This window comes from Cygnus olor, chromosome 1, assembly GCF_009769625.2.
Source record: "Cygnus olor isolate bCygOlo1 chromosome 1, bCygOlo1.pri.v2, whole genome shotgun sequence".
NCBI classification, from domain to species: Eukaryota; Metazoa; Chordata; class Aves; order Anseriformes; family Anatidae; genus Cygnus; species Cygnus olor.
Window position 1 is genome coordinate 27,012,474 of NC_049169.1, and position 13,468 is coordinate 27,025,941.

At 40.0% G+C, this 13,468-nt stretch overlaps 1 protein-coding gene across 4 annotated transcripts in view; it reads right to left on the minus strand.

Moving 5' to 3' along the window:
* The window catches only part of MET (MET proto-oncogene, receptor tyrosine kinase), a 91,951-nt gene that overhangs the window by 72,444 nt on the left and 6,039 nt on the right, over positions 1–13,468 (minus strand). The window contains exon 1 of one of the 4 annotated variants that reach the window (XM_040550279.1): positions 1,205–1,303. The exons of the other annotated variants lie outside the window; for them this stretch is intronic. The gene's annotated coding sequence lies outside the window, so the exon portion shown is untranslated. Of the gene's footprint in view, positions 1–1,204; positions 1,304–13,468 lie in introns of those variants that run through there. 4 annotated transcript variants of the gene reach the window in all.

Below are 13,468 nucleotides of genomic sequence, written 5' to 3' on the forward strand. Positions count from 1 at the left end.
AGATGACTACTTCCACATTGGCCTTAAAACAGCTGACTGGTAAGGTTTCAAACAAAATGGTTTATAGGTAGCTGAAAGCAAATGCGCTCAGGACACTCTCACAATGCACACAAAGCAGATATAGCACTTTAGTGTGTGGATATAAGGCACTTGGCAAGTACCCTAAAGGGCTGAAATGGTTCTTGACACAGCTGCTCAAAAATAAGAAACAGAAGAGATTAAATAATGTGCAGAACTGAGCTGGTAGTGGGCTTCTCTTTTATTCTGTTGGCATTTTTGGGTAACCATGGAAGAGGCTTTTCTCCAAAAGAACAGAGGAAGAAACCCCTCTCTCTCCCCCTCCAGCTCCCCAGATCACTGTCTTTCATAAGTGCCCATTTTGGAAAAAGAATGTTTTTTTTCAGCCAGCTCTACTTCTTGGAATAGTAATTTTCCCCAGTGTTGACAAGGTTTTGTAATATATTGTTAGAATATTTTATGCATCATGTGGTGCCTGGCATGTGCAAGTTTTATTTTAGGCCTTGTACCACAGCAATAAGTCACTCTGGTGAACCCTTAGAAGATAAAGGCATATCACTGTATCGTAAACAAAGGGGTATCAAGTGACCTAGAGCCATTAACTGATGAAATAAAAAAAATAGCACTTTTCTTTTTTAACTTTTCCACACAATTGTTTGATGTGGCTTTAAAAAACAAAGACAGATGACTAGTGTGATATTTCACCCCCCTGGAAGATCAATTAAATGGACTGTGGTTATGAGCGTTTTGGTGCAGTGTCCACACCATGCCCCGTCACACCAGACATTTTCTGCTAATGTCATGACACAGTTGTTAAGCTAAATTTAGCTGCTTCATGGAGAAAACAATTCTGCATTCTAACAGGAATATGATCACATACTTTGGGAAAATGCTTACAGCTTGGCTATAGTTAAAGCAACTGTTACTAATAAGGAAATGCTTAAAGGTTTCAAAATAGACAACCTTGAAAATTACAAACTAATAGTAGAAATCAGGAGCTCTATATTGACTTTTTATTTCATTAAGACTTTAAGCAAAATGAAAAGATGACTATAGACCAGACCTATCTCAGCTGTATATAAACTCAGTGTTTTTATTTGATTAATTAAAACAATCCATCAATAATTCTCCTGCACTCCTTGTGACATTCTATTTCAGCATCTACTGAATTCTTTTTCTGGCTTACCTCATTAATTACACAAAATGATAGGTTTTGGAAACTAAGAATTGTTCTTTTTCCTTGTTATCTGATAGGAGTCATGATCGAGAGCTGGGGATAAAAATCAGAAACAGGCTGTTTGCAAGTACTAGCTGGTAAGAACAATTCACACTTCTGGTATTGAGAAATGAAGATCTTCCTTCAAATCAACAACATTTTCTGATATTAATTAGTGATAACAGAATCCTGGAAAATAACCAAACATGTGTTTATGTTCAAAATAAATAAATAATAATAAAAAAAAGAACAGGAATATTATTATAATTAGAAAATAAGCATAGTACAGAGAATGCTGACTTCATATTTTATAGGGCAGGAAACTGTTTTCTCATCCCGTGAAATTTCTTGCTGTTACAGATTTTTTCCTGCTCTGTACTGGGATGAAACCAAAAGCTTTCGAAGTTTGTGTGGAACACCCAAAAGTCATAAGCAATCCAAGAACAACCGTGTTCACGTCCCTGCATCAACAGTGCTGAGCTGGGAGGAATGGGAGACTGGTCCAACTGTATATCTCCTTTCAGCCAGCATTTCCACCCTAAGAAACTCTGTTAAAACTGATACATTCCTGCAGATTTAGTTCTGACAAGTCAACATGTTCTGGCAAATACTAGATTAAGCAGAAAATTCCAAAAGCGCTCAATTTCTGACACAACACAGAGGCAGATATATTCTTTACATCAACAAGTTTGAACCCCAGTGACAGCAGTGCCTCTGAACATGAAAAGAAAAACAATAGTTGGGACAAGAGTAAGATGAGGATGAAGATGATTGGCCACCATTACAGGAATAAAGACCCAAGGTTACTTGTCAGCCAGACACTGACTTTGTTTCAGTATATTCAGTGTTATGTTCTTGTTTTAATATGTTCTCAAATAATTTCCCTCCCAGTGTGCCCAAATACACCCCCTCAGTCTCCTGCTTACAATCCTCCCTGTTCTTACAGCCTCTGAAAAAGAGGATCCCTAGCTGTCCGACAGTAAACCCCAGTGTGCACTTCAGAGGGATTCAGAGCCATAAATACAGACTGACTTATTCTTTCCCTCAAACCACATCTTGGGATGTGAGGCCAGTATCCTCAGCTTATATCCAGTTGGTGAAAGAGCACTGGTTTGAATCTGTGCTCTGGAGTTAGAAAAATCCCTCCTCAGACTCCTTTAGCAAACGAGACTCAAAACAAAGAGCTTAGTAGCAAGAACAAGGGTGGGATTCAGTATAAAGCAAGAGATGCCAGGAATATTAGGTATTGTATTTCACCACAAAGGGAAGGAAAATGTGAGTGATAAATGACAACCAAAGCATCTTTGCTCTTATATCTGAGCTCTATCACTGTGTCTTCCTTCGTATGCTTTTGAGGTGTTTCAAGCATCCTCCTAGGCAGAAATCTGCGGATTCTCACTTACAGGAACCTCAGGCTCAGTATGCATGGACAGCTTTAGGGAAGATGGTTCCCCACAACGTGTATCTCCAGCAGACTGTGAATCTTTCCTCAAGGTTTTTGAAATCAGAAGGCATGGGTTCTCTTCTGAGACATATATAGCTTAGGGAGGACACAGAAGTTGTGTGAAGAGTACAGTGTGCAACTCCTTTTTTTTAGGTATTTGGTTTTTCACAGTCCTCACCTCATAGAAGCTGGTACTCAGTGAGACTCCTGTGACATTCAGTTCCTCTTTTCATTTGCATTTGACCCAGAGTCTTTCTCTACTCCATAGCTGCAGCCTCCAGCACAGAGTTGCTTTTTGTAACCTTCAAACCAGGTCATTGCAAACACACTTCACTTGAATACATCCTGAAGAAGCAGGAAAACTTTGGAAAATTAAAAACTCAGTCCCACTTACTTCAAAAGTCCAATAGTCCCACTTTTCCTAAACACATACTCAAATGCAATTTCTGTTGAAATTAAGCACTTAGAGTTTTGCTGAATTACAACCAAAATACTTAGGCTATAGAAACACTTTTTCAATACAGGTCAAAGAACTATTTGCTGTCTATCAGTTGCAAAAGGAAAACAAGTAATCCCTTTGTTTCTCTGCTTGATTTGAATGATGGATGCTGCTCATTCTTTTGTGACCTTCCTGTGACTTCTGTGTCAGTGACTCTTTCATGTGTCTTCAGAAGACTCGAAAGCTTTGGCCTGTGATAACTATCAGCAAGCAATAGCTGTGGATGGATTATGCCTTTTGTAAGAGGTATTTTCAAAGCCTATGTCATGATGTGCTCATTTTTCCATCCCTCAGCAGGCACTAGCTTGTATAACTAATGAGAAAAAGCATTTTGGTCAACCCTTGTAAGTGGCTAGTAATGATGTGTCATATTAGTGTGCCTAGCAACTCCAAGTGTTATGAATGAAGCTTTCCACGAGGCTTGGCTTGAGTGTTTGTGTACCAGTAATGGCTTCCCAATGGCAATCGTCTTCCTACAAGTCTCTTTCTCCCTAACTAGGGCTTAGATGGTAATTTCTAAACATTGAACATCATGTCCCTCCTTCATACCATTGGTTGCCACTGCACTGACAAGTCAGACCTGGCCTGACTGTTGAATAGTGTTCAGGCTGTCCTATACGAGGAAGCCAGAAAATGGCATTGTGCTTGTCTTCCTAGCCCTCATTTCAACAATGCAGATCCCATTAAGTCTGATCGCAAGGCACTCCATGGATCTACACAAACTAAGACAACATGCTGACACAACAGAAAGGTTTTCATAGGTTGTTTGGTGTACCTCATCTTTCCTTACTGCATTACAGAAAAGGAAACACTGGGGTCCTGCCGATCCTATGCACAGTGTGCAATGGCATGATTATACAAGAATACATTGACTCCTCAGGTCATTTCAGACTAGGTACAGCAGAGCCACGCTAATTCTTATTTCACAAACCCTCTTATCAGCTAATGTACAACAAATGGCAATGTTTTCCCGTATTTAGGAAGTATTTGGTAATATAGTTCTACCTCCCCCCCCCCCCTTTTTCTTTTTTTTTTTTTTTCCCAATGGGATTGCACGTCTTGTTACTATGGGCTCTGACAGACTCGTGATGGCAAATTTATGTAGGATAACCACCGTGATTACTGCTCCTGAGAGTTCAGTTTACTTTACTGTCCTGGACTGAAAACTGTGCCAGTTCAGGACCTGATTCCCCATGGATCAGATGCCCTGCCATGGAGACACCACCATTACTTAACAGGACAGGGCAAATAAGAGAGGGAGATGGTAACAGCTCCATCCATCCAACTTTAATCTTTTGTTGCAAATCTGTCACAATGCTGGCACCAGCTTCTGCAGAGTAAGCTCACAGTGGACATGTCCTCAACAGACTTTTCAATTAACCTATTGCATCTGCAGACAGGATGTATACGTAAAACACTTATTGAAGTTGATTTTCTATTTTGTATGTCCACAGACTAAAAATGTTCTTAACACAGAGCTGCCAACCTGAATTAGCTACCTTGGAATAAAATAACACAGGGAACAAGAAAATTTGACCCAATAACTCAGCATCAAACATACAAATTACCCTTGAGTTGAATTTAAATGGCTAATCTGAGTTAAAATCCATATTTCTTTGCCCTAAGCACTATTTTCACCCCACTTCCCTGATTTAGGTTGCTCATTCTGACTAGGAAAGGAACATAACTTTTCTGCATGTACACTAACATGATTCATTTCCCCACTGCAAAGAGTCACAGGACTTAGTATCAGTGATTTAGGTCACAAAGTCATTCATAATGTAGCTGGGAGGTTTCCATGGTATGCTAAGAGGTAGCTATAGTGTGTGCATGCATGCAGAGGGCTTACGATGAAGAACTGGTGGGCAGGGTACAGCCCAGGCAATTGCTGGGGAATCTACCATTAAATAAACCTTTTATATCTCCAGTGCACTAGCGTGTGTCAGAAGAAATTGCTTTCATTAGCATGTTCAACTGATCTGTAAGCTCTTTCTTTCTGTATTCAAATACAAAGAAACAATCCAAATCTCACTGCATAAAATATATTCTTTAATATCCATTACTGGGTCCAACACACCACTGTAATTCACAGCAGCTTATAACAGAAGCATTTTTGTTTTCTACCGGGTTTATGTTTAATAAGCGTTAAAACATATGCAAAAAACTAATGTATCCTTTGCTATGGAGAAAATGTTATTCTTATACTTATTTTACATTAATTTTCTGTAGGTGTCCTGCGGTGCAATAAAGTGCAGAGTGTTTGCTTTGAAACTTGCAGCAGATCTTAACATCCTATTACCAACTCATCTCTTGGGTCTGTAGCACAACTGGATTTATTTAATCACTTTTTGTTTTGATAAGGTACAATGGCACTACAGGTTGTTTCATAATGAACCTCAGCAAACACTCACTGATATATTACAAGCTAATGGAGCAGATCAAGAGCTATACCTTGTTCAGGAAGACTAATTGAAAAGGCGGAATACAGCATTTGTTGGAATTCAGTGAAATTTCTTGTGTGAGAAAGTGGTACTTACTCTAAGGGCTGAGGAATCAAATCTACAAAGAACAGAAACCAAAAAAAGAAGTTCAATATATATGAAGACTAATTGAAAAACAGGGAGGAAAAATCCACAGTAAGGCAAGTCCTCTGTTGTTTGTTCATGCTTATATTTCCAGATAGATTTGGAGCTTTAAATACAGGAGGACTGCTTTCCACATCTGGAAGCATAAGGATGGAAGGATTATTATTATTTTTTTAAATAGTGATATTGTTTGGCAATAGTGGGAAAACAGAAAGTAGACTTTAAACAACACAACATTATTGATCCACTCTGTTTACCTGAAATGCAAGTCAGCAATTGTGGAGCTTCGTTAACAAAATACCTGTGATACTATTGTGGTTCTTTACCACTACTATTGGCAGTAAAATAAATCCAGTACTAGCACAGACCTAAACTCTACATCTGCAGCAAATAATTCAGTATGACAACTGACGTGTAAACATTTGAGTCCATATGTTCAGTCCAAGTAGAAAAGGAGATTTGTGGGTTGCAGAATAATATGTTATGCTTGTTGTTGTACATGTCACAACCAATAATACATAGTAGGCTGGTTTTCTGTTTCAGGTGAGTGAATATGGAGATATTTGGGTTTCACTCCCAGTTTCTTGTATTTGGACAGACTAATACATCTCTATGTATTTTTACTGCATATGCAAAACAAATATCTTTACTGACTCTAGCCAGTTGAGACAAATACAGACATGTGTCCTGGTTGACTGAGGATGTCATACAACTTCAGGAAGAAACGCAAGTCCTTTTTGGTGAGTATAAAAATACCTTACAGTAGGAGGAAGCAGTTTTTCTGAGCTGATCCTGTTGATCAACTTTTTGCATGAGTCTAAGCATTTTGTGGTTGTCTGTAAAGAATGGGGACAGTGTAATTTTCTTGGAATGTAGTTCCGCCTTTCTTAAAGAGCCAAGTTGGCAAACCTGGCCGTAAGCACAGCTTTAGATCCATTCCCTTGACTACTCTCAGCACTCACTTAGATTTTCTACTTTATGCTTTATGGTTACAACATCTATCTACCTGAATTCTTGTACTGAAATGCAGAACGAATTTTGGAAGCCTTTCCTGTCTTGTAGTAAAACTACATACTGTGCCTTCCGTACTGTGATAATTAAAGGAATGGTATGGGTCATAAAATGAAAAAGATTAAAAGGCAGATAGCAATGAGTAACCAAGACAGCATACAGATTTGATCTAAATGTTCTAACAGCAATTATGAATGATCTTGATGCAGGGCATTTCCTGCAGTTTAATTGTCATTTGGTGCTAATGGTTCTCAGGAGTCCCTGAGACAATAACTCTTCATAGCCAAACATTAATCCTAAAAAAAAATAAATACTTATTCACATCAATAGATAGTGATGATAAAGTATATTATATAAAATCAGTACCAAAAGATCTACATGTACATCAAGTTACCAAGTTTTCTTTTGATGTCATAGTAAATATAATATTAATAGCAACAAAAACCCAACAAGTTCCCGAATTCCTCCAAGGAGTGGAACAAATATCTAGGATACCAAGTAAAAGAAATTGTGCTGGCTCTGTCTTTTTCTCTGAAAGGGCTGATAGGGTAGTGTCAAGCAGTGGCTTTTCTGCTGCACGACTCACATAAAGCATGCTACTGGGTGCCATGACTTATCCCTGCTCAGTGTCAACGTGTCTCTGAGAGCACAGTGGCAAAACCTAGGGTCAAGGATGTCCAATATGTTGCTGACACCCTGCTTGATAGATACCTCATCAAGCCAAGATGTTGTGGTCAAATTTTGTGCTGGGTCCCCATGAAATCAGCACATCTCAGGGGTGAGCTGAGCCCCCAGGTTTGAAGAGCTCGCCCCAGGGCTGAAATGCAGCACTCACTTCCCCTCTGCTCAGCCTGCTGGGTTATGCAAGTAGTGGAGACATGTGGAAAAAGCACTGCTTGTGGAGCACTGCACAGAGACTATCAGGTTGCCCCCAAGCCTACTCCTTGCATCTAGGAACTTTTGGGAGGCTGCAGAGCCAATCTGGCCTGGCACAGCCTGTTGTGCTGACACTGTGATTTGTCCACATTATATTTAGCATAGTGCTAGAAAGCAGACTGTACTCCTTCCATGTCCAAGCTGGCTCCACAGGCAGTATAACCACAATAATATAATGTATTGGAAATAACTAGCCCTTTCAAACACAAACTGCCCCTGAGCAAAAAAAGCTTGGTGCTCTTTGCCCCATGGAAAAACATAGTGCAAACCCTCAGAATGGCTACAGAAAAAAATGAACTGGCTGTGTTTGTAAACCAGCTAGTGGAAGCAATGACGTCTATATTTATGTCTTAGCTTAACAGAACACATCCTTTATCTGATACCAAAGTTAATAATTTGATGGTCTACCTAGCTTCATAGCAGTTTTCTGATAATCAAACAGGAGCAATGTCAAGGATAGTGTTCACTTCACTTCTGTGTTTGGTTAGGAGGTTATGACCTTTTCTTTTTAATGCTGACCTCGCTTTTGTCACTGCAAGATTATGTTATTGCAATGCACTTTAACTGATGCCCTACTTTCACTCAGTTTAGAAAGTGAGTTAATGATCGCTCATTGGCTAGACTGCTGCCTTGCTGTGAACCTGTGATTCATGATCTGCTTCCAAGGACTTTACGGTATTGGTATTCATAAATCCCGAAATGGCCTGGGACCAGCCTATCTGACATACCGGCTCTCACCAGAGGCAACGGTGTCACAGCTACAATCAGCAGAGTGGCTGATCTGGAGCAGCCTGGGCTCCTTTTCTGGCAGATCTCCCTCAGCAAGGGTCCGTCAGCCCCAGCTTTCATTCTGAAATATTGTGCTGACCTTCAGAAAGAAGATGCTGAAAAGCTTGAAGAAGGTATGCTGGGATGGCTGAGTTTTTTCATGCTAATGGAGTATTTCATTTTTTTTTGTTTTGGCTGAATGGATTTTCTGGGTGCTTCATTTACCTCCTTTCATCATTCCATCCCCCACCCCCTTTCCTCCCCTCCTCCCTTTCTTCCCCTTATTTTGGGGGCAGCTGGAGAGCTTAAACGTGCAGGCACTGCTCCTGGGGCTTCTCGTGTACACAGGAGTGCTAACAGCTTTCAGACGTGTTCAGGCGCCTTGTTTGGACCCCAGAGTGTCTCTTTTGGAAAGCTGGAGCCAGAGTCAAGGAGTTTGTGAGATAAGCAGAGAGCCTATTCCCAAACTTCAGAGAGTATTTATTTTTCTCACAAGGGTGACACGAGGATAAATTAGCTCATTCTTGCAGAATGCCTCTGAAATATGAAGGACTTGGTGGTGGTGCCTCCAACAGGCACAACACAGCTACTCGTGGCAGAGCTGGCAGCAGTGCTGAGCTACAGGACAGTGCCTGCCGCAAGGGGTCTGATTTAAAACCACGACCTTCATTCCCTCACAAACAGGCTGGCCAAAGGTCTAAACTCAGGACCAAGCCCTGGATCTGCCCCCCTCTGCCTTTGCCCTCTTGCCGTTTGGCCATGAGGGGCAGCCAGGGTGACACCATGATGGCCGCTGCTCCCTCTCTTCCTCCTTTCCTGAAGAGGAAAGCATGGATGTTGGTTCTCCCTGGCAGAAGACGTGGTTTAAAAGCAGTCCTCACACTTCGTAGCTGAGCGGGCTGGGACTGTGTGGGACTCGATGCCTATTGGACTCCGTCCTGTCTCGGGACTTCATGAGGGCTCGGCCAGGAGCTGTGGCATGGGCAGGCCCCAGGGCCTCCACTGCTCCACGTGGTTTTTCCTCCTGTGGAGCTTGAGCTCAGGTGAGATCGAGGGAATATTCAGAACCAAGTGCAGACGCCAGCTAATCTAAGCACCTGAGAGCTTTGTGGACACAGAGCATTAGGTTTCTGGATGCCTTCCTTGGACTTGTGCCCTGAACTCACTCTAAACCCCACTTGAGATGCCAAAGTAGCCTCTCTGGATCTTTCCCATAATTTTAAGCTTGATCTGCTTATCCAAAAGAAAAGTAAAATGGCAGTGGTAAAATTGGAAACGTCAGTTAATGCATGTTTTTAATTTAAGATTTTATATTATAACAATTATTCCTGAGCATGAGGTTTTCTTAAGTAGTTGACACAACTGAGTTCAACACTTCAGGCGCTGAACAAAGGCCACTGTCATAACAAGAACACTTTATTTTACATTCCTGTTCCTACTTATAATATTCAAAGTACGTTGTTGTGCTTATTTAATGCTATGTAAAAGCTGGACTACTCATGTGATTAATAATTACTCAATCAAGCAATTGAAATTTGAACAGGATACAGCTCCTGGGGGTGACAATGAGAAAAATAACTTGTTACGCACCTGGATTTTTGTACAAAACCTGGTTTTAGTCCTAAGGTTTGCCTAGCTAAGTTACATTCCTTTACTGTGAAGCTGCCACCTTTTCCAAGACTGGACTCCACAGTCTTTATGCAAACAATATTCTCATCGATTCCTATGACAGTTTAGCTGAGTAAGGACTAGAAAACAGGGTGCTTAAAACAGCCTGAAAGGCAGAAGATCTGTTGACATGACAGAATCTCAATATTACCTCATTTAAAATGAGCAACAGATGACACGGGATAAATACTGAGATGCAGAAGGCATAACTTAACAGGGATGATAGGTGCAGAAGAGTAAATCTTTAAAAATCTTATATATTGTTAATGAAGAAAATCATTATGCTTTAAAGAAAAATTGAATTAACCTACACTGCATTTCCAAGTAAGTAGCTAACGGACACGAGCATTACCTTTTTGTATGTCTTTGAAATCCCTATAAATAATGCCAGTGGACAGTCACTGGACTGATAGGTTTTTACCCCTATTAATAGCATGCAATGGTAAATAACTGTATTCAGATTCACCTTTAAAGAAGACAGAAGATACACCCATACTCTAGCAGGGAAATGGGTACTGTCTTATTCCTTACCCACCTCTTACTGCTCAGTGCTATTTCCTGAAAGGCTTTTTGTACAGTGAAAACAATTCACTGGTTGTTACTTTTATTTGATGCCCTGAAGGGATTTTAGGCTAATACTCCCAGATAAGCAAGAAGCACTCCCACTGAAGTCAAGGGAACTTTGAAAGCCATGCGTGCTTATCTGCAGGCAGAGTTTGGCCCAGCTTGTATTTAATTTACGAGAGTGTGGTATTATTTGCATAAAAGGAGTTATTTCAAAGCATGCTGTATGAAAACCTCTCAATTTGAAAACAAACAAAAAAACATGCAGTAATTTTCAGGAAGCAGCGAAGATGTCTCTAAGCTATCCACAAGCTGATTTTATCATGGCAGCTTACATCTGAAGAAGAACAAACATGTACTTATTTTTGTAAATGTGTTTTCAGAATGAGAGAAAACTCCAGAGAAATGGCAAACAGTCCTTCTGACTGATAATGACCACGCACAGTGTTTTTCCCTTTTTATTTTTAAAGGAAAAAATAAAGGAAAGAAAAACATAGGGTTCAATTCTGCAATTAGGAGGTAATTTATGAATTTTGTGATTTCATCCACAGTGTGCTGGCTTCACACACCTCCTGCATGGCTCTCAGCTCTCTCAATTTCTGTTAACATGCTCTACATTCAGAGCTCCTCCTCTCATGTAGGCTGCCAGAGTTATCCTGGAAAATGACAGCTATGTTAGGGCAGGTCTTTCTGAATTTAACCAGAAGAGGAGGGGAAACATCCTTTTTCTCACAAATTGGCATGCCTTGCAATCCATCTCCCTTGTGTATGTAATTTTGGGACAACAAGGACAAAATCCAAAGGAATATGATATAAATAAGAGTAGCTGAATTCTATAGGATTTAATGGAACATGAAGTGTAACAAGGCTTTTAACATCTTACAATCCTAAAGCAAGAACAGAACCAGTATTAAGTTTTATATGATGGTTCAAAGACTTACAGTAAGGTTCCCATATTGAGTAGATTCAATAGGATTTTCCCATTGTGGTGATCTGACTGATGAGCCAAGGTGCAGACCTGGCAGGATCTGGAGAATGTCACAGAAGAAGACCTCTCCAGGTAAGGAGCTATTTAATCATCTGAGAAGGTAAAAGGGCACAGTGAAGTGTTGCCACTGTGCCATGCTCTCTGTGATTCACATGTAAGGGCAGTGTTTGCAATACCAGGAAAAACAGACATTTGGGTATTTCAGATTAAGACCACAGTGTGCTTAATAAACACTAAATACTAGGAAATGGGGAAAACAACACAATGCAGAGAAATATAATCGTAGTACAGCTGTGGGTCCTCTACCTGTTCTCAGCACTTGCATATTTTCCACTGAAGGCTACCATTTACTTGTATCCTGACACCCTTATTTTAACTAAGAACCTACACTAGAACCTCCCCTAGGCTAGGGGAACACCCTCGTTTACAGTCTGGAAGCCCTGCAAACACAAACAAGGATAAAACTCATACCATGCAACACTCTGTCCTTGAACATCTACGGGAAGGCAACAACAAAGCATGTACCAAAGCTTCCCTTCATCACAAGGGTTAAACAGCCGTTAAGATAAAGTTTTCGATCAGCTACTGTGAGCTAAATTGCATCCTCCAACATGCTCAACGTTTTCCACTCATTTGAATGGGCGGTAAGCACATTTTTCAGGGTGGAATTTGAATTAAATTCTCTGATGTGGAAGTGCTTAATCGCATAGTGAGCTCTACACTGGCTCACTGCTTCACTGGACTCCAATACTGTTTGCATTCTACCTATTTTTAAAAGCATCATTAATATTGTGATTGTATTTATGTTTTTACTGCAGCTTTGGACATTTGTAAGAATGGTATCAAATACCGAGTACCAATGAGAAACATTTTTCCCAAAGAAAAATATTGGCCTCTAATCCAAAGAACAAAAGCAATAAGCCTAAAGACTTTAACCAAAGGTTTTGCAGGACAGTAATATATAACATTTAAAAATCAGTATCCACTTTCCAGAAGTAGACAGGAAAACTGAATATAACTCCAGTAATTCATTTAACATTTTCAATGACATTAGGAAAGAGGAATTAATCAACTTTTGACATGAATTCAACTACCAACACCTTTCATTGTCTTCAGCAAAACTGCCTCCCTGTTCCATATCCTGCTAATAGAAACTGGTATTTTTGGATGAGAAGACACATGTCATGTAGACACATAAGAAACTGATATAATAAAACGATAACAGATATTAGGATATATAATGACACGTAAAAGGATATATAATTCCCATAACAGAAGGCCTAATACAATTTTGGCTGTGTAACAACCTTAAAGATAGAGAGAAATTCAAGCCTCAGTTATGCCAGCGTATATCTGAAGACAGATGAAGCTTGTAAAGTTATTCCAGTTTTATAGAGCAAACCATGTTCTTTTCCAGTCATGCATTGGGGACAACCCACAGATTTGGGAATTTTCTCAAAGTATGAAGTTACATGGAAACCTGCTACCTTTACCTTCATAGGATCATCTGGGTGGGGAGGAGGGGCAAGTAAATTCAAATAAATATCTCTAATGGTCCTGAAACTTAGGTTATTTAGCTTGGGTCAACCAGACCGAAAAGCATTCCTATTCATGATAAAGCTAAATACAAAGTAGTAAAAAAATAAGTATGCTACTAGGCATTCACAGTACTATAGATCTACAGCAAGCTTGAAATCATCTTAGTTAATACACTTACAATATGGAAAAACAAAGGTAATGAAAGGTGAGGTTCAGCACCCAGCTCAAACAA